Source organism: Odocoileus virginianus, chromosome 6, assembly GCF_023699985.2.
Source record: "Odocoileus virginianus isolate 20LAN1187 ecotype Illinois chromosome 6, Ovbor_1.2, whole genome shotgun sequence".
In the NCBI taxonomy this organism is placed as follows: Eukaryota; Metazoa; Chordata; class Mammalia; order Artiodactyla; family Cervidae; genus Odocoileus; species Odocoileus virginianus.
The window spans coordinates 76,770,204-76,791,795 of record NC_069679.1 but is presented as its reverse complement, the minus strand read 5'-3'; the positions used below and the strand labels follow the sequence as shown (position 1 = coordinate 76,791,795).

Sequence of the window (21,592 nt, the reverse complement as noted above, 5' to 3'; positions counted from 1 at the left end):
TCAGTTTAAATTCAGTCACCATACATTGGGGTCTTAAGATTCAATGAAACTAGTATGGAAAATAATTTTAATTTCACCTGTCAAGCTTGATCAATTAAGAGAGGCTGCCTAGGACACAAAATGGGAAAGACTATTGGGCTGTGACCCATGGGCAATGTCTAATATGGTTGTGAAAAAGGGGAATGGTGACCCCCATGGTGCTGCATCTGCAGAACCTGAATTAACCCCCTAGCTCGAAGCCTCGCAGACTCAGAATGACTGTGGGCCACGGGCAACAATGATGATGGCAGCAGCAGAAGTACCAAAAGCAGCAGCAGCTGACCTTAATAGAAGGCCTTCCACGGGACAGATTTTGTTCTTGGATTCTACATAAAATAATTTAATCTTCATATGGCAAATATCCCAACCAAGATAGAACACTACTTTTGAGAGTAAAAGAGGGCAATAAATCATCCGGACAACAGGTAACCCAGAACATTCCAAGTCTACCTGTGGTGGATGGCCGCCCTGTTGGATCCTCGTGACAACCTGAGGAATGAGAGGTAGCGTAACTAGGGTACTGGACTGCACCCCACAGGCCTGGAAGCCTTGGAGCTGCCCAGCTTCCAGGCTGAAGACAGAGCCCAGAAACAGCTACAGAAACACCACTTACTGGACAGAGAATCTTACACATCGGCAGCAAGAGGTCCTGGAGCAAATCCCACTGTGCACGGCAGACAGCAGGCAGGACATGGCAGCCACCTTCCCTGTTCAGGGGAGGAGGCCGGGGAATTGACACCAGGTTGGCTCATCAATTACCAGGGAAACCAGGGCTGGGGCAGGGGGCAAGGACACAGTTCCTGATTAAGCCCTATATTTAAGAGGATGGAATAGCCATGTGAGTGAATCGAGGACTGGTCGAGCAGAAGATATACGAGGAGGAAGAAAGCAACCATCTTGAGTTGCCTGACCACACACTCCATGCCTACATACCCTGCAGGACCCTGACAATCTTGGTCATCCCTCTCCTGCAGTACCCCTGGGGTCAGGTATGGTGAGGTGCGCTGTAACCAAAGACCACAAGTGCAAGACAGTAACAGCCGTTATAGAGGAAGCCAGGTACTTATCGGGTCAATTTTTCATGTGAGTCCAGAAGAGGAAAACAACGGCATCTCACTGCAGACCCAGCCATCAGACGCATTTCACAGTGAGGCCACCGTTGTCACCCAGTCTGCAAACAGATAACCTCAGCTCAGACCAGGGATGAAATGGAAGTTTAACAGGCAAATGGAAGTTAATGGTGTTTAACAGGCACAAAACAGGGAAGATGAAGATCATTAAGCAAAATACAAGCCACGGCAGCACTCCGAGGTCTCCATCCTGGCCGGCACCCTCAGTCCCCACAGCTGATGCCAAGTACCGTAGAGGTGGATTAACAGTGGATCACAGGGCTAATATGATGGTGCCTAACTCCAGTAGAGGGCCCGGACTAATCTTCTTAATGGTCTTGAGTGGGGCAGGTAGAAGACAGGTGAAATCTAACTTCTTTCCTACTCCTGTTCCCCACGGGGTGCAAACCCAAACCACCAGGGACACGTCCTCCTGACCCACGGCTTTTTATAATGTGACCCAGGGGTGGGTCCTGTGGCAAGGGCAAACCTGAGTCACTGTCCTGACAGATAGTTGGCAGGGGTCCCTCCACGGTTAACAGCTGAACTTACATGGTGTTGACTAGTTGCCTCTGTGGGTTAACACAGCACGGCACCAGGATGACTGCTCCTGGGATGTTCAGTTATAGCAGTAGGGCTCCAGTCAGCCCCCTGGTCCAGTTTGTTCATCCTTTCAACTAGCCAGAGATCAGTGGGACTCTGGACAAGTGAAAATGCCAGCATACATGATTTTTATCAGCCCATTCCTGAACTTCATGGCTGGTAAAGTGGATTCCTAGGTCGCTACCCAATGTCCCTGGGGGTCCTTATATCGTACACAGGTGTTTCAGACCCTGAATAGTGATTTCTCTGCCTTACTGGATGACCCAGGTAGGCCATCTGTAAGGTCTTCCACCTGCTGCAATGCTCTGTAGATGCACGGGGCTGGTGCCCCAAGTATGGCAGCTCTGCCCGCATCCATAGCTGCCCCAGAGGCCCAGGGGTGCTCTTACTACTTCGCTGTTGCCACAGGCCCCAAGCAAGCCCTGCCGGGTAACTGGCCACATCCAACTCACAAGTCTGTCCTTGAATCAATATCCCTATAGCCTGTGTCCATAACTATTTAATGATCGGATAACACCTAAGTATTTGACAGATAACCTCAGTCCTTGAGATTTTGTCTGTGTTCACCAGCCTCCCCTGTGAAGTCAGATGAGCCAGGAACTTGCGGCTGCTACTTTTCAACTGGAAAGAGACTCTGAGGTTTCACAGGACGCCATCAATATAAGGGAAGAGAAAGACGTCTCCCGTGGTGGTCAGCTGCCACAGGGCCCCACAGGCTGGTGGACGGCCACCTCGGGATTACTCCTGCCATTTCCCACTCCCGTCCTTATCCCTTGACAAAGCAGCATTCACAGGCATTCCCTCAGACTCCTGAAGCGCTTGCTCTTCACTTGTTGGGCGGCACCCCACAGGCCATCAAGCCTTGCAGCTGCCCAGCCTGGGGACCAAAGAAAGAGCCCAAAGACAGGGACAGAGACACCAAGGGTTTACTGGACAGGGCTGGGTCTTACCTGTGCACTGAAAGGTTCCTGGAGTGACTCACTCACAGTGTGCAGGAGGCAGAACATGGCAGCCACCTTCCCTACTCAGGGAAGGAGAGCGCTGCCATTTATAGAGGGAAGTGACGTCAGGTTGGCTGTCAGCGTTACCAGGGAAACCAGCCTGGGGCAGGGCCAAGCCTGCAGGCAGTTACAGGATTAAGCCCTATCATTAAGAGGGCTGAAGAGTTCTGTGAGGGAAACAGGGCCGAGTCAAGCAGGAGATGTCCAGAGCACAAGAGAATGACCATCTTGAGTGGCCTGACCATACATAGAGTTAAGAGACATTTGCTGAAGTCAAACCATATGGGTTCAAACATTTGCTTTGCACCTGTGCTTGCATAACCTGGACAGGTTATTGAGCCTCTGTGTACCTCAGCTTCCTCATCTTTGAATTGGGACGATGATAAAAATAGTATGATTATCTTATACGATTGTTGTGAAGACTAGAAGATTAAGCACATGGAGGGGGTTGAGACCAGCTCTTGGTAAGTATAAGTGTTGGCTACTATTGTCTTCAGTTTACAGAAGAGAAAAGGAGTATCAGAGATTTTAATATCTAAGGTCACAGAGCTATTACACACTAGAGCCAGAATCAAATGCAAGTCTGGCTTCAGAAACTCTGCTCAGTAACTATGACTACCCTGCCTCTACACAACAGAAGAAAACAATGTTTCCATAAGATCTCTCCTATAAGCCAGCTTCTCCAACTAGCTGGACCACAAGAGAGTCGCTAGAAATGGGAGGCTCTCCTGCTTGAGGTTTAGGTTAGCAGGTTATGGTCAAGTAGCTGCATTGAATGAAGCATGCTCAAGGCCCCCATCAGAGCATTGTGGAAGACTTTTACTGGGGTCCATGCCCTCCCCAGGCTATTTGTGAGAGGAGGAAAGGAAGTGTGCAGGACCTAGAGTGAGTCTGTTTCCCAAACACAACTGCTGAAGTTTGCGAATGCAAAACTTAGTGAAGACCCTGCTCTGACTGGGTATGAGCCATGCAGAGCTCCTCTCTCTTGACCCGGCCTGAGTCCCCCTCCCAGGGACCACCTACATCCCCTGTGACCGTCTGATGAGAAAGATGACAAAGCAACGGCCGACACAGAAGGGCGAGTGCCAGGCTAGCCACGCACATCCGTTCCCCTAGAACTAGACCGCGAATCCACCCAAAACGGGGCTAGGTCATAGGACCAGGCTGCCACTGCTGACATGCCCAGGCCTCCAGCCAGCTCTTTGAGTACTTACTCAGCCCCTCGGTGAGTATTAATTGTTTATTTTCATAATGAGAATCAGGAACGTTACCCTAGCCACCTGTCCAGTGACATCAGACTGACCTAAACTAGCCCCTTCCTGACAGGATTCCCTGGCTTCCTTCACGTGGGCACTCAGTTTGGAAGCTGTTTACTCATGAGGGATGTCTGTAAGCAAACCAACATCCTAGAAGAATAAGCACTTGGAGTTTGCAAAGGTGGGGGGTGGGAAACGCCTGTCTCTGTAGAAGGCTGAAAATGGTTTTTTCTCCAAGATAACAGGTCCTATTTGCTAAAAACCTATAAAATACTACTTTATAGGAAAAGTGAAAGTGAAGATGCTCAGTCTTGTCTGACTCTTTGAGACCCCATAGACTCTAGTCTACACCGGGCTTCTCCATCCATGGGATTTTCCAGGCAAGAGTACCAAAGTGGGTTCCCATTTCCTTCCTTCCCCTTATTAAAAGAGGGTCTTTGCAAATATGATTAAGGCTCTTGACATGAAATGATTCTGTGTCGTGGTGGGCCCTAAATACAGTCACCTGTATCCTAATAAAAAGAAGAGGGAGATTAGACATACAGAGCGGAGATGATGTAAAGGTGATGGCAGGACTGGAGACATGCAGCCAGAGATCAAGGAGCATCAGCAGCTACCAGAAACTGGAAGAGGAGCAGGTTCTGCCCAACAGCTTCTGGGGCGGGGTCGTGGGAGGGGCTTGCTGACCTCTTGAATTCTGTCCCGTGAAACTGATCTTTGAACTTCTGACCTCCAAAACTATAAGAGAATAAACTGCTGCTGCTGTTTTAAGCCACTGGTCCATGATGCTTTGTTACGGCAGCCACAGGAAACATACACACTCCCTCTTCTCATTCCCCAGCCCCTGTCAGAGTCTGAATTGCAATTCTCCGCTCAGGGTAAGGCCTACCTGCTCTGAGGCTTGCCATACACAGATTCCTCAGGTTTGTTTTTGGTTTGGATCTTTTTTTTTTCAATTTCAGGATAATTGCTTTACAATATTGTGTTGGTTTCTGCCAATAATGTGAATCAGGCATGAGTCAATATATACCCTGTCCCTCTGAAGCCTCCTTGCCAATGTCTCTGTCCATCCCTCCACTCTAAGTCCCAGAGCACTGAGCTGGACTCCCTGTGTTATATAGCAGCTTCTCACTGGCTATCTATTTTACACATCAGTTCAGTTCAGTTCATTTCAGTCGCTCAGTCGTGTCCCACTCTTTGAGACCCCATGGATTGCAGCATGCCAGGCCTCCCTGTCCATCACCAACTCCCAGAGCTGGCTCAAACTCACGTCCATTGAGTCAGTGATGCCATCCAACCATCTCATCCTCTGTGGTCTCCTTCTCCTCCTTGCCCTCAATCTTTCCTAACATCAAGGTCTTTTCCAATGAGTCAGTTCTTCGCATCAGGTGGCCAAAGTATTGGAGCTTCAGCTTCAGCATCAGTCCTTCCAATGAATATTGAGGACTGATCTCCCTTAGGATGGACTAGTTGGATCTCCTTGCAGTCCAAGGGACTCTCAAGAGTCTTCTCCAACACCACAGTTCAAAAGCATCAATGCTTCGGTGGTGTATATACGTCAATGCTACTCTCTCGATTGGTCCCACCCTCTCCTTTCCCTGCCGTGTCCACAAGAACATCCTCTACGTCTGCGTCTCTATTCCTGCTCTGCAAAGAGGTTTGCTGGTACTATTTTTCTAGATTCCATATATATATGTATTAACATAGAATATTTGGTTTTCTCTCTCTGACTTACTTTGTATAACAGGTTTGACAAGGAAAAACCAAATAAGAATGGAAATCTATGCAGGCCTATCCACACGAGTACTCAGGTCCTAGGATGCACTGTCTCTGAAGTCTAAACGACCAGCTGTACTTAGCTCTCAGGTGTTTGATCGCACAGTTCAGTCAAGCATGTGCTTATATGGTAAGAGAGGATGTTTGATTCTCATAACCCACCAAAGCCAGAGTTCAAAGCAAAAATGAAACACAAGAATTAAAGCATGGATTATGTGTGATTCATTGTGCTATAAGCTATCTAATTTTTACAACACAATCTCTTTCCTGAAGAATTCACCATGTTTGGGGGAAGACAGGCATGCATATTGTTATTCAGTCACTGAGCATTTATTGAGCAACTACTATAAAGGATGATGCTAGGAAATGTGGAGTGTCTGAAGAAGAACGAGGCACTGACTCATCCCTCAAAGCTTTTACTCTATTAAAGGAAACAGATACACACACATTTACTCAATTATTCACATGCTCATTATCTATTCATTCAGTGTCCTGCTCCATGGAAACACAAGGATGAAGGAAATACATCAAAGAAGTCCTCTGTGAGAAGGAGAAACAGAAAAGGTAGCAATATGCATGACTAAGGGTTTTTTGAAAAGTATTCCTATTGTGTGTTAGTCACTCAGTTGTGTCCGACTCTTTGTGACGCCCTGGACTGTAGCCCACCAGGATCCTCTGTCCATGGGATCCTCCAGGCAAGAATACTGGAGTGGGTTGCCATGCCCTTCTCCAGGGGATCTTCCTGACCCAGGGATCAAACCCGGGTCCCCTGCACTGCAGGCAGATTCTTTACCATCTGAGCCACGTGGCAAGTCTTAAAAGTATTCCTACTCACCATGAAAGTAAGGACGAGTCCTAATTCAACCTGAGAGTAGGAAGAAGGGTCAGTCTAAGGTGAGGCTTGATATATGGTTTACATCAGCCAGAATAAAGAGGAAAGTAAGAGAAACAACATGGAGAAAGAGAGACAAGGGTGAAAAATCTTGGTGTATTCACAGAATGGAGAGTGATCAGTATGGCTGAATTACAGAGAGTTGTGGAAGGGGTGGAGGTAGAGAAGAACTGCTTTATTAAGACGCCAGAAAACCTCCTGCAAAGTCTGAACTTGGTCTTAAAGGCAGTGGGGAATCACTCAGGTGGGAGAGTGATGAGATCAGATTGGCATTACATAAAAGATTACTCTGATGGCCACAGGAATGAATTAAAAAGCAGAAAAACAATTTGAAAATCTACAGCAGCATGACATATATAAGATCAGAAGTATAAAAGGTACACTGAATAGAATGATTATGGTTTGGTGATAATGTATGTGTCAGGGAAGAGAATTGCATCAAGAAAATGAAAAAGAGATAATCAAACTGATAAAATAAGTTCATGCCAAATCACAGTCTTAAAAACCAGGTTAAGCACTGAGGATCCACAGCAGGAAAGGCATAATCAGAAACAAGTTTTGTGAAGATCAACATGGCAACTGTGTGCAGCATATTAAAAAAAAGAAAGTCCAAAAAATAGAAAGTAATGTCCAGGTCTAGAGAGGTAAAGACAAAAATAATAGGGAAAGATTCTACAAAATTCTCAAAAATAAAGCTGAGAGAGCTTGAAGACTTGTTGGAAGACAGGGGAAGGCTTTACTGGACTGTTCTGTTAAGGCATCCACTTGTCTCCATCTAATACTGATAATGAAGAATACATACTCGGTGCCAAGCATGGTGATAATTGCTTTATATTTAGAATTCCCTGTAATAATCACACCAGTTCTATGGGGTAACATCACTATCCCACTTTATGGATGAGAAAACTGAGACTTGGAGAGTTAAATGACTCACCCAGGCTCACAAATCTTTCAAGTGGCAAAACTAGGATTTGAACTCAAGTCCATCTGACTCCCAAATGAATTCTCAAAACCATTAAGTTCCATGGTTGACTCCTATATTCCAATTACTTTGGAAGAAACAGCTTAGAAATGTTCTTTATTCAACCACAATGGCATTACCGTTTCTCGGAAAATCATTCTCATCTAGGGACTTCTCTGATCATACACAAAACCTCAACAAAGACTTGTCTGTTGCTACATACTTAAATCAGTGTATCACTCCATCACCAAAACCTCTTGAAATTCAAATCAGTAGCTGGAAACCTTAGTACCATCTAATCAGGATAAACTAGAATGGTCAAAGAAATAAGAAACAGGCATGGATCCTAGGGAATACACGGTATTTGGGGGACTTTTCTATTACCAAAGGTCTAATAGATATCCTGAGAGAAGCTAAGACTTAGGAAAAAACCTACCCACTTCTACCCGTGATTCTTTAATCTTTAGAGATTATTTTTGGACTGGCAAGGAAGTAACCACTATCAGGTGTTTTTTTAAAACCTTCCTAAGGGCATCCTGGCACTAAAAAAGAATGTTTCTACCTGTCAACAAAGCAGATAGTACAAAATTAAATTTATGGTTGCAGAGTTTACCAAAGACCTTTCCTGGAACTTCCATAGCACTGACCATATGCTCACTATTTTCCCATTTCTAATAGACCATTTAACTGACCATGCCCTTTTCTATGTTTTCTTTCATCCCAAAGGTATAAAATGTTTATTTTCCTGCCTGACATAATTTTTTATGAAATAGTATTTATTCTGGTTCTGATTATGACAATGAAATATTAGAAGCAAATATGTGACAATATAAGACTGGTTTAAGATCTTGATTCAAATATATTATGAAATATTACAAGCCATTAAAGTATTTTAAATATATATGCATTAACATAAAAGCTATTTATGATACTTGGAGTGAAAATAGAATGTAGAAAAAGGACTATGAAGTCTATGAGCTAAATACTGTTTAAAAAATGAATTTAGATATTTGTATTTATATGTATACTTATTGCTGTTCAGTTGCTCAGTCATGTCAGACTCTTTGCAACTCCATGGACTGCAGCATGCTAGGCCTCCCTACCGTCACCATCCCCCAAAGCTTGCTTAAACTCATGTCCATTGAGTCAGCGATGCCATCCAATGATCTTATCCTCTGTCATCCCCTTCTCCTCCCGTCTTCAAACTTTCCTAGCATCAGAGTCTTTTCAAATTAGTCAGTTCTTCGCATCAGGTGGCCAAAGGATTGGAGTTTCAGCTTCAAGATCAATCCTTCCAATGAATATTCAGGATTGATTTCCTTTAGGATGGACTGGTTGGATCTCCTTGCAGTCCAAGGGACTCTCAAGAGTCTTCTCCAACACCACAGTTCAAAAGCATCAACTCTTTGGCACCTAGCCTTCTTTATGGTCCAACTCTCACATGCATACATGACTACTGGAAAAACCATAGCTTTGACTAGATGGACCTTTGTCAGCAAAGTAATGTCTCTGCTTTTTAATATGCTGTCTAGGTGTGTCATAGCTTTCCTTGCAAGGAGCAAGCATCTTTTAATTTCATGGCTGAAGTCACCATCTGCAGTGATTTTGGAGCCCAAGAATATAAAGTCTGACACTGTTTCCATTGTTTGCCCATCTATTTGCCATGCAGTGATGGGACTGGATGCCATGACCTTCATTTTCAGAATGTTAAGTTTTAAGCCGGCTTTTTCACTCTCCTCTTTCACTTTCATCAAGAGGCTTTTTAGTTCCTCTTCACTTTCCAGCAACAAGGGTGGTGTCATCTACATATCTGAGGTTATTGATATTTCTCCCAGCAATCTTGATTCCAGCTTGTGCTTCATCCAGCCTAGCACTTCGCATGATGTACTCTGCATATAAGTTAAATAAGCAGGGTTACAATATACAGCCTTGACGTATTCCTTTTCCTATTTGGAACCAGTCCATTTTTCCATGTCCAGTTCTAACTGTTGCTTCTTGACCTCCATACAGGTTTCTCAACAGGCAGGTCAGGTGGTCTGGTATTCCCATCTCCTGAAGAATTTTCCACAGTTTACTGTGATCCACACAGTCAAGGGCTTTAGCCTAGTCAATGAAGCAGAAGTAGGTATTTATCCGGAATTCTCTTGCTTTTTCTATGATCCAATGGATGTTGGCAATTTGATCTCTGGTTCCTCTGCCTTTTTGAAAACCAGATTGAACATCTGGAAGTTCTCAGTTCATATACTGTTGTAGCCCCACTTGGAGAATTTTGAGCATTACTTTGCTAGCGTGTGAGATGAGTATAATTGTGCGGTAGTTTGAACATTTTTTGACATTGCCTTTCTTTGGGTTTAGAATGTAAACTGATCTTTTCCAGTCCTGTGGCCACTGCTGAGTTTTCCAAATTTGCTAGCATATAGATTGCAGCACTTTCACAGCATCATCTTTTAGGATTAGAAAAAGCTCAGCTGGAATTCCATCACCTCCACTAGCTTTGTTCATAGTGATGCTTCCTAAGGCCCACTTGACTTCACACTCCAGAATATCTGGCTGTAGGTGAGAGATCACACCATCGTGGTCATCTGAGTCATTAAGACTTTTCTTGTATAGCTCTTCTGTGTATTCTATATGCATAGTAGACATCTGGAACTTTACAGTAGTTAATGTTAAAATATTAACTGACTACTGCTAAGTGCTAGAAATGTTTTATTATGAAATACTGCAAGCACACAAATTTATGAAAAATAAAATAATAAAAACTTCTGTACTTAACACTTCCGCTTGACATAATTTTGATCAACTACTGTATTTATGACAATCCAAGGATTGAGAAAGACATGAGAATGGCGTCTTTCTCCCTGATCTGCTTATGGGATGACCTGGAGAAAATGCTGATGCCAGGGACTATTGCACCAAAAAGGTCGTTAGGACCTATTAGGGCTCTCTTACTCTTGTTTCAACTATGAAGGTACAGAAAAGGTGAAAAGTCAACAGAAAACTAGAATGGCCCTCGATCCAGCACAAAGAAAAGGTAAGACATCAACTTGAATTCTATCAGAAAACCAAAATCTACTGCTTGACACCTTACAGTGAGCACAAAAAGTCACAAGTGGCAACTGAATAAGTCAAAACACTTAGCTTTTATCTCTTTGGTTTCTACCACTATCCACTTGACTGTGTGGCTAGAGGACACAGTTCCAAGAAAAATCAATAACAGGTATTTCACTTAACCATGGATGAAAGAAGAGAGAATTTTTACCACCTTGTCATTGCAGCATTCAAAATACTATGCTTTAACTTAGTAGCTTTCTAAGAGAAATCATTTTTAACTTATGATTAAATCATTCTTAATGAAAAGAGCAAGATTTCTAATGTCCAATTAACTAAATTTAAATAGGCTCAGAACAGTCAATATCTGTGAAACAGCTATTTCTTGTCTGTAACTTCCTTTACAAAATTCTCTTTTCCAGGGTTTCCTGACTGCACTGCTTTCTTCCTGTCATCAGCATCTTTTCCAAATTGCTTAAAAAGAGGCTTTCCCTAAGCACCTGATGATGCTCTCTTTCCCTTTCTTCATGACGCTCTCTCAACTGGCAATCTCCTCCACTCACACATATTTATCTCTAGACCAAACACTTTCCAAAGCCCCACAACCCTAATTGAATTGTCCACTGGAACAATCATTCACCTAAAACTCTCTGAAGAGCTTCAGAATCAGCCTGCTTAAAAATAAACTCACAGATTCCTCATCTCAGGTCCCCCATATCTGCTAATAGTCACCCCAAGTTCAAATTTTTGAAGATATATCTGATGCCCCCTCCTCACGGTCCCTAGTATTAATTTGTTACCAAGTCCATTTGGTTCCATATCCAACAAGTTTTTCACATTCATTTTCTCTACTCCATTCCACTGGTCCTGTTCAGGCTTCCGTTTTCTTCAATCATCCAGTAAAGCACCATAGAGAACTTACTAAATGTTAGGCTTTAGGTAGGGTCCCTGACTTTAAGGAACTTCTTACTAGAAGTGTTACACATGTAAACATATATATGTGCAGCTATGCTAGAAGAGGAATCTGTATGGATGCAGTAGATTCTCAAGGCTGAATGGTCAGTTCAGCTCTGGAGAAATGGAGCCTGGATTAAGTCTCACATGGACTGGTATGATACAGATTCCTAATGAGCCCCAATCCCAACTCCAGTGTCTCCTCCTCCAGTCTGTTCTTCACACTGCTGTCCTACACTGGTCTGTGATCCACAGCATGACAACAATCTATAACAGAATGAACAGCTGTACTAAGACAGTGGCAAGAGGTAAGACAGAGATGAGTCTGGTCAATGTGGCTTAGGGACAGAAGACTCTTGGAGGGGTGTTTAAGGAAAGGGAAAACAATGATGACTTTCAGGCCTCTGGCTTGGGTAATTAGGTAGATATCAAGTCACTGATAGAACAAATTCAACAGGAGGAGTATGAAGTTCTGGGGGACAAGGAAGGAGAGAAAAAAAAGGGAGGGAGGAGGAGATGGTTAGACCAAGAAGCCCAACAAACCACCAGAACTGAAAATGAACCAAATTATACTCCAGAGAAGGCATGTCATAAAGCCACGTTATCCCTTGCTTGAAGAAGGAGACAAGTCACTTTGACTCCAATTGATATTAAGATATGTAGTCAACACTTTATTCTGCATTTACATTCCAGGACTATTACATATGATTCTTATAGCATACTCTGGGAGATAGTGAAGGACAGGGAAGTCTACTGTGCTGCAGTTCATGGGGTCGCAAAGAGTTGGACATGACTAAGTGACTGAACAAGAACCTGAACAAGGGAAAAAACTGCTGCAAAGTACTCAAGCAACACGAGATGCTAGAGGCCTTAATCTCCTGTCCTCCCTTCTGAGCACTTCTTTTCCTTCCTGATTCTCTGTTATTTCTCCTAGGAAACTGAACTGAAAGAACTTAGGACAGGAATCAAGTTCACCTTTGAAATAAGCACTCAGTAAGTGCTCAACATATAATCAAGAGTGCTGTCAATATACCATGCTATTCTAAAATGCATGCCTCTCAGTAGTTCTAGCCCAATTATTAAAATACCAAAACAATTACTTTAATGAGGTCTTAATGGTGATGATAATTATTTTGATAATGATGATAGTAGCAAGTGATGATGGTGAAGATGGAAGAGAAAAATGAGAAGAAAAGACAGTGATGAGTATGGCACTAACGACATAATTTAAGCCAACTTCATTAGAGAAGTTTCAGGACAATGAGAGGAAACAAGAGCAGAAAGAGTAGCATCAATTCCATGTATTTGACACACACACACACACACACACACACACGCAAACATTATCCTAAGTGTTCCACAGCTCTTCGTTGTTGTTCAGTCACTAAGTCACATCCTACTCTTTGTGACCCCATGGACTGCAGCCCTTCCACGCTTCCCTATCCATGGGATTTCCCAGGCAAGAATACTCGAGTGGGTTGTCATTTCCTACTCAGGGGATCTTCCTGACACAGGGATCGAACCCACGTCTCCTGCATTGGAGGCAGATTCTTTACCACTGAGCCACCAGGGAAGCCCTCCACAGTTCTTAGCTATATATTTAAACAACTGTAATAGTGTCTACAGAGAATCTGGCATCAAAGTATAGAGTGTGGACTACATATTTATGAGACCATAGAACTTGAAGAAAAATCTCTTCAAAAGGTACTGAAACTCCCTTTCTTTTATATCTATGACACATAATCTAGACAACCTATTTTCTCCCATTTCATAACTAGCTACTGTTTCTTCTGATTTTATTAACTTTTTTAAAAAATTTTTTTATTTTTCCATTTATTTTTATTAGTTGGAGGCTAATTACTTTACATCATTGCAGTGGTTTTTGTCACACATTGAAATGAATTAGCCATGGATTTACATGTATTCCCCATCCCGGTCCCCCCTCCCACCTCCCTCTCCACCCGATCCCTCTGGGTCTTCCCAGTGCACCAGGCCCGAGCACTTGTCTCATGCACCCAACCTGGGCTGGTGATCTGTTTCACCCTAGATAATATACATGTTTCAATGCTGTTCTCTTGAAACATCCCACCCTCGCCTTCTCCCAGAGTCCACAAGTCTGTTCTATACATCTGAGTCTCTTTTTCTGTTTTGCATATAGGGTTATCATTACCGTCTTTCTAAATTCCATATATATGTGTTAGTATACTGTAATGGTCTTTATCTTTCTGGCTTACTTCGCTCTGTATAATGGGCTCCAGTTTTATCCATCTCAGTAGAACTGATTCAAATGAATTCTTTTTAATGGCTGAGTAATATTCCATGGTGTATATGTACCACAGCTTCCTCATCCATTCGTCTGCTGATGGGCATCTAGGTTGCTTCCATGTCCTGGCTATTATAAACAGTGCTGCGATGAACATTGGGGTGCACGTGTCTCTTTCACTTCTGGTTTCCTCAGTGTGTATGCCCAGAAGTGGGATTGCTGGGTCATATGGCAGTTCTATTTCCAGCTTTTTAAGAAATCTCCACACTGTTTTCCATAGCGGCTGTACTAATTTGCATTCCCACCAACAGTGTAAGAGGGTTCCCTTTTCTCCACACCCTCTCCAGCATTTATTGCTTGTAGACTTTTGGATAGCAGCCATCCTGACTGGCGTGTAATGGTACCTCATTGTGGTTTTTATTTGCATTTCTCTGATAATGAGTGATGTTGAGCATCTTTTCATGTGTTTTTTTTGCCATCTGTATGTCTTCCTTGGAGAAATGTCTGTTTAGTTCTTTGGCCCATTTTTTGATTGGGCCATTTATTTTTCTGGAGTTGAGCTGGAGGAGTTGCTTGTATATTTTTGAGATTAATCCTTTGTCTGTTGCTTCATTTGCTATTATTTTCTCCCAATCTGACAGCTGTCTTTTCACCTTGCTTATAGTTTCCTTTGTTGTGCAAAAGCTTTTAAGTTTCATTAGGTCCCATTTGTTTATTTTTGCTTTTGTTTCTAAAATTCTGGGATGTGGCTCATAGAGGATCCTGCTGTGATTTATGTAGGAGAATGTTTTGCCTATGTTCTCCTCTAGGGGTTTTATAGTTTCTGGTCTTACATTTAGATCTTTAATCCATTCTGAGTTTATTTTTGTGTATGGTGTTAGAAAGTGTTCTAGTTTCATTCTTTTACAGGTGGTTGACCAGTTTTCCCAGCACCACTTGTTAAAGAGGTTGTCTTTTTTCCATTGTATATCCTTGCCTCCTTTGTCGAAGATAAGGTGACCATAGGTTCGTGGATTTATCTCTGGGCTTTCTATTCTGTTCCATTGATCTATATTTCTGTCTTTGTGCCAGTACCATACTGTCTTGATGACTGTGGCTTTGTAGTATAGTCTGAAGTCAGGCAGGTTGACTCCTCCAGTTCCATTCTTCTTTCTCAAGGTTACTTTGGCTATTTGAGGTTTTTTGTATTTCCATACAAATTGTGAAATTATTTGTTCTAGTTCTGTGAAAAATACCGTTGGTAGTTTGATAGGGATTGCATTGAATCTATAGATTGCTTTGGGTAGTATAGCCATTTCGACAATATTGATTCTTCCAATCCATGAACACGGTATATTTCTCCATCTGTTTGTGTCCTCTTTGATTTCTTTCATCAGTGTTTTATAGCTTTCTATGTATAGGTCTTTTGTTTCTTTAAGTAGATATACTCCTAAGTATTTTCTTCTTTTTGTTGCAATGGTGAATGGTATCATTTCCTTAATTTCTCTTTCTGTTTTCTCATTGTTAGTGTATAGGAATGCAAGAGATTTCTGTGTGTTAACTTTATATCCTGCACCTTTACTGTATTCGTTGATTAGCTCTAGTAATTTTCTGGTAGAGTCTTTAGGGTTTTCTATGTAGAGGATCATGTCATCTGCAAACAGAGAGAGTTTCACTTCTTCTTTTCCTATCTGGATTCCTTTTACTTCTTTTTCTGCCCTGATTGCTGTGGCCAACACTTCCAAAACTATGTTGAATAGTAGTGGTGAGAGTGGGCACCCTTGTCTTGTTCCTGATTTCAGGGGAAATGCTTTCAATTTTTCACCATTGAGGGTGATGCTTGCTGTGGGTTTGTCATATATAGCTTTTATTATGTTGAGGTATGTTCCTTCTATTCCTGCTTTCTGGAGAGTTTTAATCATAAATCGATGTTGAATTTTGTCAAAGGCTTTTTCTGCATTTATTGAGATAATCATATGGTTTTTATCTTTCAATTTGTTAATGTGGTGTATTACATTGATTGATTTGCAGATATTAAAGAATCCTTGCATTTCTGGGATAAAGCCCACTTGGTCATGGTGTATGATTTTTTTAATATGTTGTTGAATTCTGTTTGCTAGAATTTTGTTAAGGATTTTTGCATCTATGTTCATCAGTGATATTGGCCTGTAGTTTTCTTTTTTTGTGGCATCTTTATCTGGTTTTGGAATTAGGGTGATGGTGGCCTCATAGAATGAGTTTGGAAGTTTACTGATTTTATTAACTTATATGCAGAGAACATCATGAGAAATGCCAGGCTGGAAGAAGCACAAGCTGGAATCAAGATTGCCGGGAAAAATATCAATAACCTCAGATATGCAGATGACACCACCCTTATGGCAGAAACTGAAGAAGAACTAAAGAGCCTCTTAATGAAAGTGAAAGAAGAGAGTGAAAAAGATGGCTTGAAGCTCCACATTCAGAGGAATCAACCTGCCTGACTTCAGACTATACTACAAAGCCACAGTCATCAAGACAGTATGGTACTGGCACAAAGACAGAAATATAGATCAATGGAACAAAATAGAAAGCCCAGAGATAAATCCACGCACCTATGGACACCTTATCTTTGACAAAGGAGGCAAGAATATACAATGGAAAAAAGACAACCTCTTTAACAAGTGGTGCTGGGGAAACTGGTCAACCACTTGTAAAAGAATTAAACTAGAACACTTTCTAACACAATACACAAAAATAAACTCAAAATGGATTAAAGATCTAAATGTAAGACCAGAAACTATAAAACTCCTAGAGGAGAACATAGGCAAAACACTCTCCGACATAAATCACAATAAGATCCTCTATGACCCACCTCCCAGAATATTGGAAATAAAAGCAATAATAAACAAATGGGACCTAATTAAACTTAAAAGCTTCTGCACAACAAAGGAAACTATAAGCAAGGTTTTCACCTTCAGATAGCCTTCAGAATAGGAGAAAATAATAGCAAATGAAGAAGCAGACAAAGGATTAATCTCAACAATATACAAGCAACTCCTGAAGCCTAATTCCAGAAAAATAAATGACCCAATCAAAAAATGGGCCAGAAAAGACATTTCTCCAAAGAAGACATACAGATGGCTAACAAACAGATGAAAAGATGCTCAACATCACGCATTATCAGAGAAATGCAAATCAAAACCACAGTGAGGTATCACTACACGCCAGTCAGAATGGCTGCTATCCAAAAGTCTACAAGCAATAAATGCTGGAGAGGGTGTGGAGAAAAGGGAACCCTCTTACACTGTTGGTGGGAATGCAAACTAGTACATCCACTATGGAGAACAGTGTGGAGATTCCTTAAAAAACTGGAAATAGAACTGCCATATGACCCAGCAATCCCACTCCTGGGCATACACACCAACGAAACCAGATCTTAAAGAGACACGTGCACCCCAATGTTCATTGCAGCACTGTTTATAATAGCCAGGGCATGGAAGCAACCTAGATGCTCATCAGCAGATGAATGGATAAGAAAGCTATGGTACATATACACCATGGAATATTACTCAGCCATTAAAAAGAATACATTTGAATCAGTTTTAACGAGATGGATGAAACTGGAGCCCATTATACAGAGTGAAGTAAGCCAGAAAGATAAACACCAATACAGTATACTAACGCATATATATGGAATTTAAAACGATGGTAACGATAACCCTATATGCAGGACAGAAAAAGACACAGATGTATAGAACAGACTTTTGGCTCTGTGGGAGAAGGCGAGGGTGGGATGATCTGAGAGAATAGCACTGAAACATGTATATTATCAAGTGTGAAACAGATCACCAGCCCAGGTTGGATGCATGAGACAGGTTGGTGCACTGGGAAGACCCAGAGGGATGGGATGGAGAGGGAGGCAGGAGGGGGGATTGGGATGGGGAATACATGTAAATCCATGGCTGATTCATGTCAATGTATGGCAAAAACCACTACAATATTGTAAAGTAATTATCCTCCAACTAATAAAAATAAATGAAGAAAAAGATTTTTAAAAGCAAATTAACTTTTATATAATAGATAATAGCATAGTATCCATAGCCTTATCTACATAGAAAGTGCCACCTTCCATATATTTTGGTAATAAATAAATTAATGATGCTAAGTTATCCCTATCATGGCTAAGTACTATGTCAGTTGTCCTGCGGTAGAGATAGATAATAAGATAAAGTGCCTGCCTTAAAAAATTACTTAATAATGTATTTGAACTATCAGTCACCACCAAGAACCACAAAGGTATGGAAAAAAAAAAAAATAAAGCTCAACATTCAGAAAACTAAGATCATGGCATCCGGTCCCATTACTTCATGGCAAATAGATGGGGAAACAGTGGCTGACTTTATTTTTGGGGGCTCCATAATCACTGCAGATGGTGATTGCAGCCATGAAATTAAAAGACGCTTACTCCTTGGAAGGAAAGTCATGACCAACCTAGAGAGCATATTAAAAAGCAGAGACATTGCTTTGTCAACAAAGGTCCATCTAGTCAAGGCTATGGTTTTTCCAGTGGTCATGTATGCATGTGAGAATTGGACTATAAAGAAAGCTGAGCGCTGAAGAATTGATGCTTTTGAACTGTGGTGTTGGAGAAGACTCTTGAGAGTCCCTTGGACTGCAAGGAGATCCAACCAGTCCATCCTAAAGGAAAACAGTCCTGGCTGTTCATTGGAAGAACTGATGCTGAAGCTGAAACTCCAATATTTTGGCCATCTGATGCAAACAGCTGACTCATTTGGAAAGACCCTGATGCTGGGAAAGACTGAGGGCGGGAGGAGAAGGGGATGACAGAGGATAAGATGGTTGTATAGCATCACTGACTCAATGGAGATGAGTTTGGGTGAACTCCAGGAGTTGGTGATAGACAGGGAGGCCTAGCATGCTGCAGTCCATGGTGCTGCAAAGAGTCAGAGATGACTGAGCAACTGAACTGAACTGAATTTTATTAATGTGTGTTCCCCAAGGCACAACCTTCATCTCACCACTCTTTATTCTCTACACATGTTCTATCACAACTCATCTACATTCCCAGTTTTACCTCCTCCCTAGAGAGAGGGCTTCTAAGTATTTATGCCAGCTCTGATTCCTCTCTACATTCAGATTCTTATCTCCAACTAATATCTGAGGATTTTTCATCCAGCTGTGTCTTTTTTTAGGTCAAATCATTTCAAGAGACAAAATCATCCTCTTTTCTACACATCTTGTCCCCCTCCTAATCCCCTATCTTCTTGATGCCCTGTCCCTCCTCACTACAGGCCCCATGTAACCTCTCTGATTAGAGAAAAACTCTTCCAAAAGTTGTCTGTTCCTACTTTCATCAATCCCACACTTACTAGTCTCTCCTCAATCCTCTTTAAATTAGTCTCTTGCCCACGCACACCCCGGGAGCGGGCAATACCTTGCCAGAACCAATGATTCACTCTCATGCCCCTTGACCTCTCAGCATTCTTCTTGCAAGATATGCGTCTCAAGTTCTTTTAAGATTCCATACTCATGTGTCTCTATCTACCTAAATAAGCTCTCTGTTTCTTTTGTTGGTTCCTCCGCTGTAAGACGTCTGCCTGCTGAGAGTCCCAGAGTTCTGCTTTTGGCTCTCTTTCTGATGCCAACTACATTCTGTGAGTCTCATTGCTTTCGATATTATAATTATGTGGTTGATGCTCATAGTTACATCTCTAGCCACAGCATTCCTCTGGTCAACAGACTCACATTTCCTGCTGTCTTCTTGACATCGCCACTGAACAGGCTTTTAAATTAAACATGGCTAAAAGAGAAATATTGATTTCACCTTTCTCAAGCTCACTCTTCTAAGCATCCCCACTCAGACAATGTTATTAACAGTTATCCAAGCCTGGAAGATATCATAGAGTGACAGTGCTGCCGTCCGAGCAATTCTGACTCGTTACTTCCCTAGCGTGAGATAGGATTGAATGTTTTGGCCTCCTTGTGGTAGGTGGAGTTGTGTGATTACTTTTGACCAATTCCTTTTGAGCAGAAGTGATGTGTCATTTCAGGCCAAACATTTCATTGTTCCAAGTTTGAAATCCTCTAAATTTCTCTTTTCCCTTTTCAGTGTCAACCACCAATGTTCCTACAAGTGGTGACCCTGTCATCCCATGTTCCAAAGTGAGAATAATAATAAAAATACCAAGGCCGTCAGCCAACACACAAAGGATGTAAGGTGTTGGTGAGCAATAAACCTCTCATTGTAAGCTTCTGATATTCTGGAGTATTTTGTTGCTATATCACAACTTAGCTTATCCTAATAAATACATCCTCAATTACTCACCTCTCACACCCAACACCCAATTCATCAATAAATCCTACTGACTCCATCTCCAAAATACATCCCTCCTCCATCCACTTCTTACCGTCTCATTGTTAACTACTCTTGTTCACAGGGCTCTATTTTCTTGCCAGCCTGGTAACAGCAGCCACCTGACCATCTTCTGTCTCTATTGGTGCATACTATGATCCATTCCCATGGACCAGTCAGAGGGGTGCTTCTAAATTCAGATCAGTCACTTCCCTGCTAAAAAGTGCCCCATGGTTCTTCACTGTAATTAGAATAAAATCCAAATCCCTTATCATGGCTTAAAGGTTCCATACAACTCAGTCTTCCTTAATGTGTTCTCTTGTATATCCCTTGTATTCAACAATCACTTTCTTTTCGGTCTTTGCAATTACTGATCCTTTGACTTCCTGTCAAGCAAACATCAGCTCACTACCATCCCAGCTCTCTAAAATGGCACTCCGTCATCTTGCACTCCCTCAGCATGCTATATTTTGTTTCCCCTCCTCAAAGCATTTGTATCATCCTATATAATACTTTAGATTTCTTTTCTCACTTGCTGTTTCCAGCTACCATAACATAAGCTATATGAAAACAGGGGCTTTTGTCATTGCTGCTACTCACTGCTGTGGGTCTAGCTTCAGCCGAAAGCAAGAACTAGCAAGCTGAAAGTGCACTAGGGGAATTCCGTAAGCCTTCCCCGTATTTCCAGCTCTTCAAGCATCAGGGGTTCTGCGGAACCTTCAGAGTTCTTTGTGGTGGTCAAATCTTTTGACTTTGAAGATCTTTTGACTCTTTAGGTCATACATATACATATTATGCTTACATATACAAAAGCACATATTAAACACACAATATACACAAAGAAAAGTAGATGGGTGCACACCCATGCACACAGACACGTATACACAGGTTGGGCTGTGCTATGCTCAGTCACTCAGTCATGTCCAACTCTTTGCAGCACCACGGACTGTAGTCTGTCAGGCTCCTCTGTCCATGAGGATTCTCCAGGCAAGAATACTGGCGTGGGTCACCATGCCCTCCTCCAGGGGATCTTTCCAACCCAGAGATCGAACCCAGGTCTCACGCATTGCAGGCGGATTCCTTACCATCTGAGCCACCAGGGAAGCCCAAGAATACTGGAGTGGGCAGCCCATCCCTTCTCCAGGGGACCTTCCTGACCCAGGAATCGAACCAGGGTCTCCTGCATTGCAGGCAGAGTCTCTACCAGCTGAGCTACCAGAGAAGCCCATATACACACTTATGTTTAATCTAACAGCTAACCAGGTACTACCAATCAAATTTCTCAATATGAGAGAGGCTCTTTTGACCAGCAAAAACCCTCCCCTAAACCAAACCCTGCTTTCAATCACTGCAAATGAT

At 42.2% G+C, this 21,592-nt stretch overlaps 1 protein-coding gene and 1 long non-coding RNA gene across 26 annotated transcripts in view; one reads left to right on the top strand and one right to left on the bottom strand.

The window, feature by feature from the left end:
- NRXN3 (neurexin 3) overlaps nt 1-21,592 on the bottom strand; it is a 1,774,064-nt gene that overhangs the window by 1,227,298 nt on the left and 525,174 nt on the right. The window lies entirely within an intron of this gene.
- On the top strand, nt 19,439-20,135 carry LOC139035524 (uncharacterized). Its single transcript, XR_011488098.1, has 2 exons — nt 19,439-19,535; nt 19,991-20,135. It is a non-coding gene; the product is annotated as an uncharacterized lncRNA (long non-coding RNA).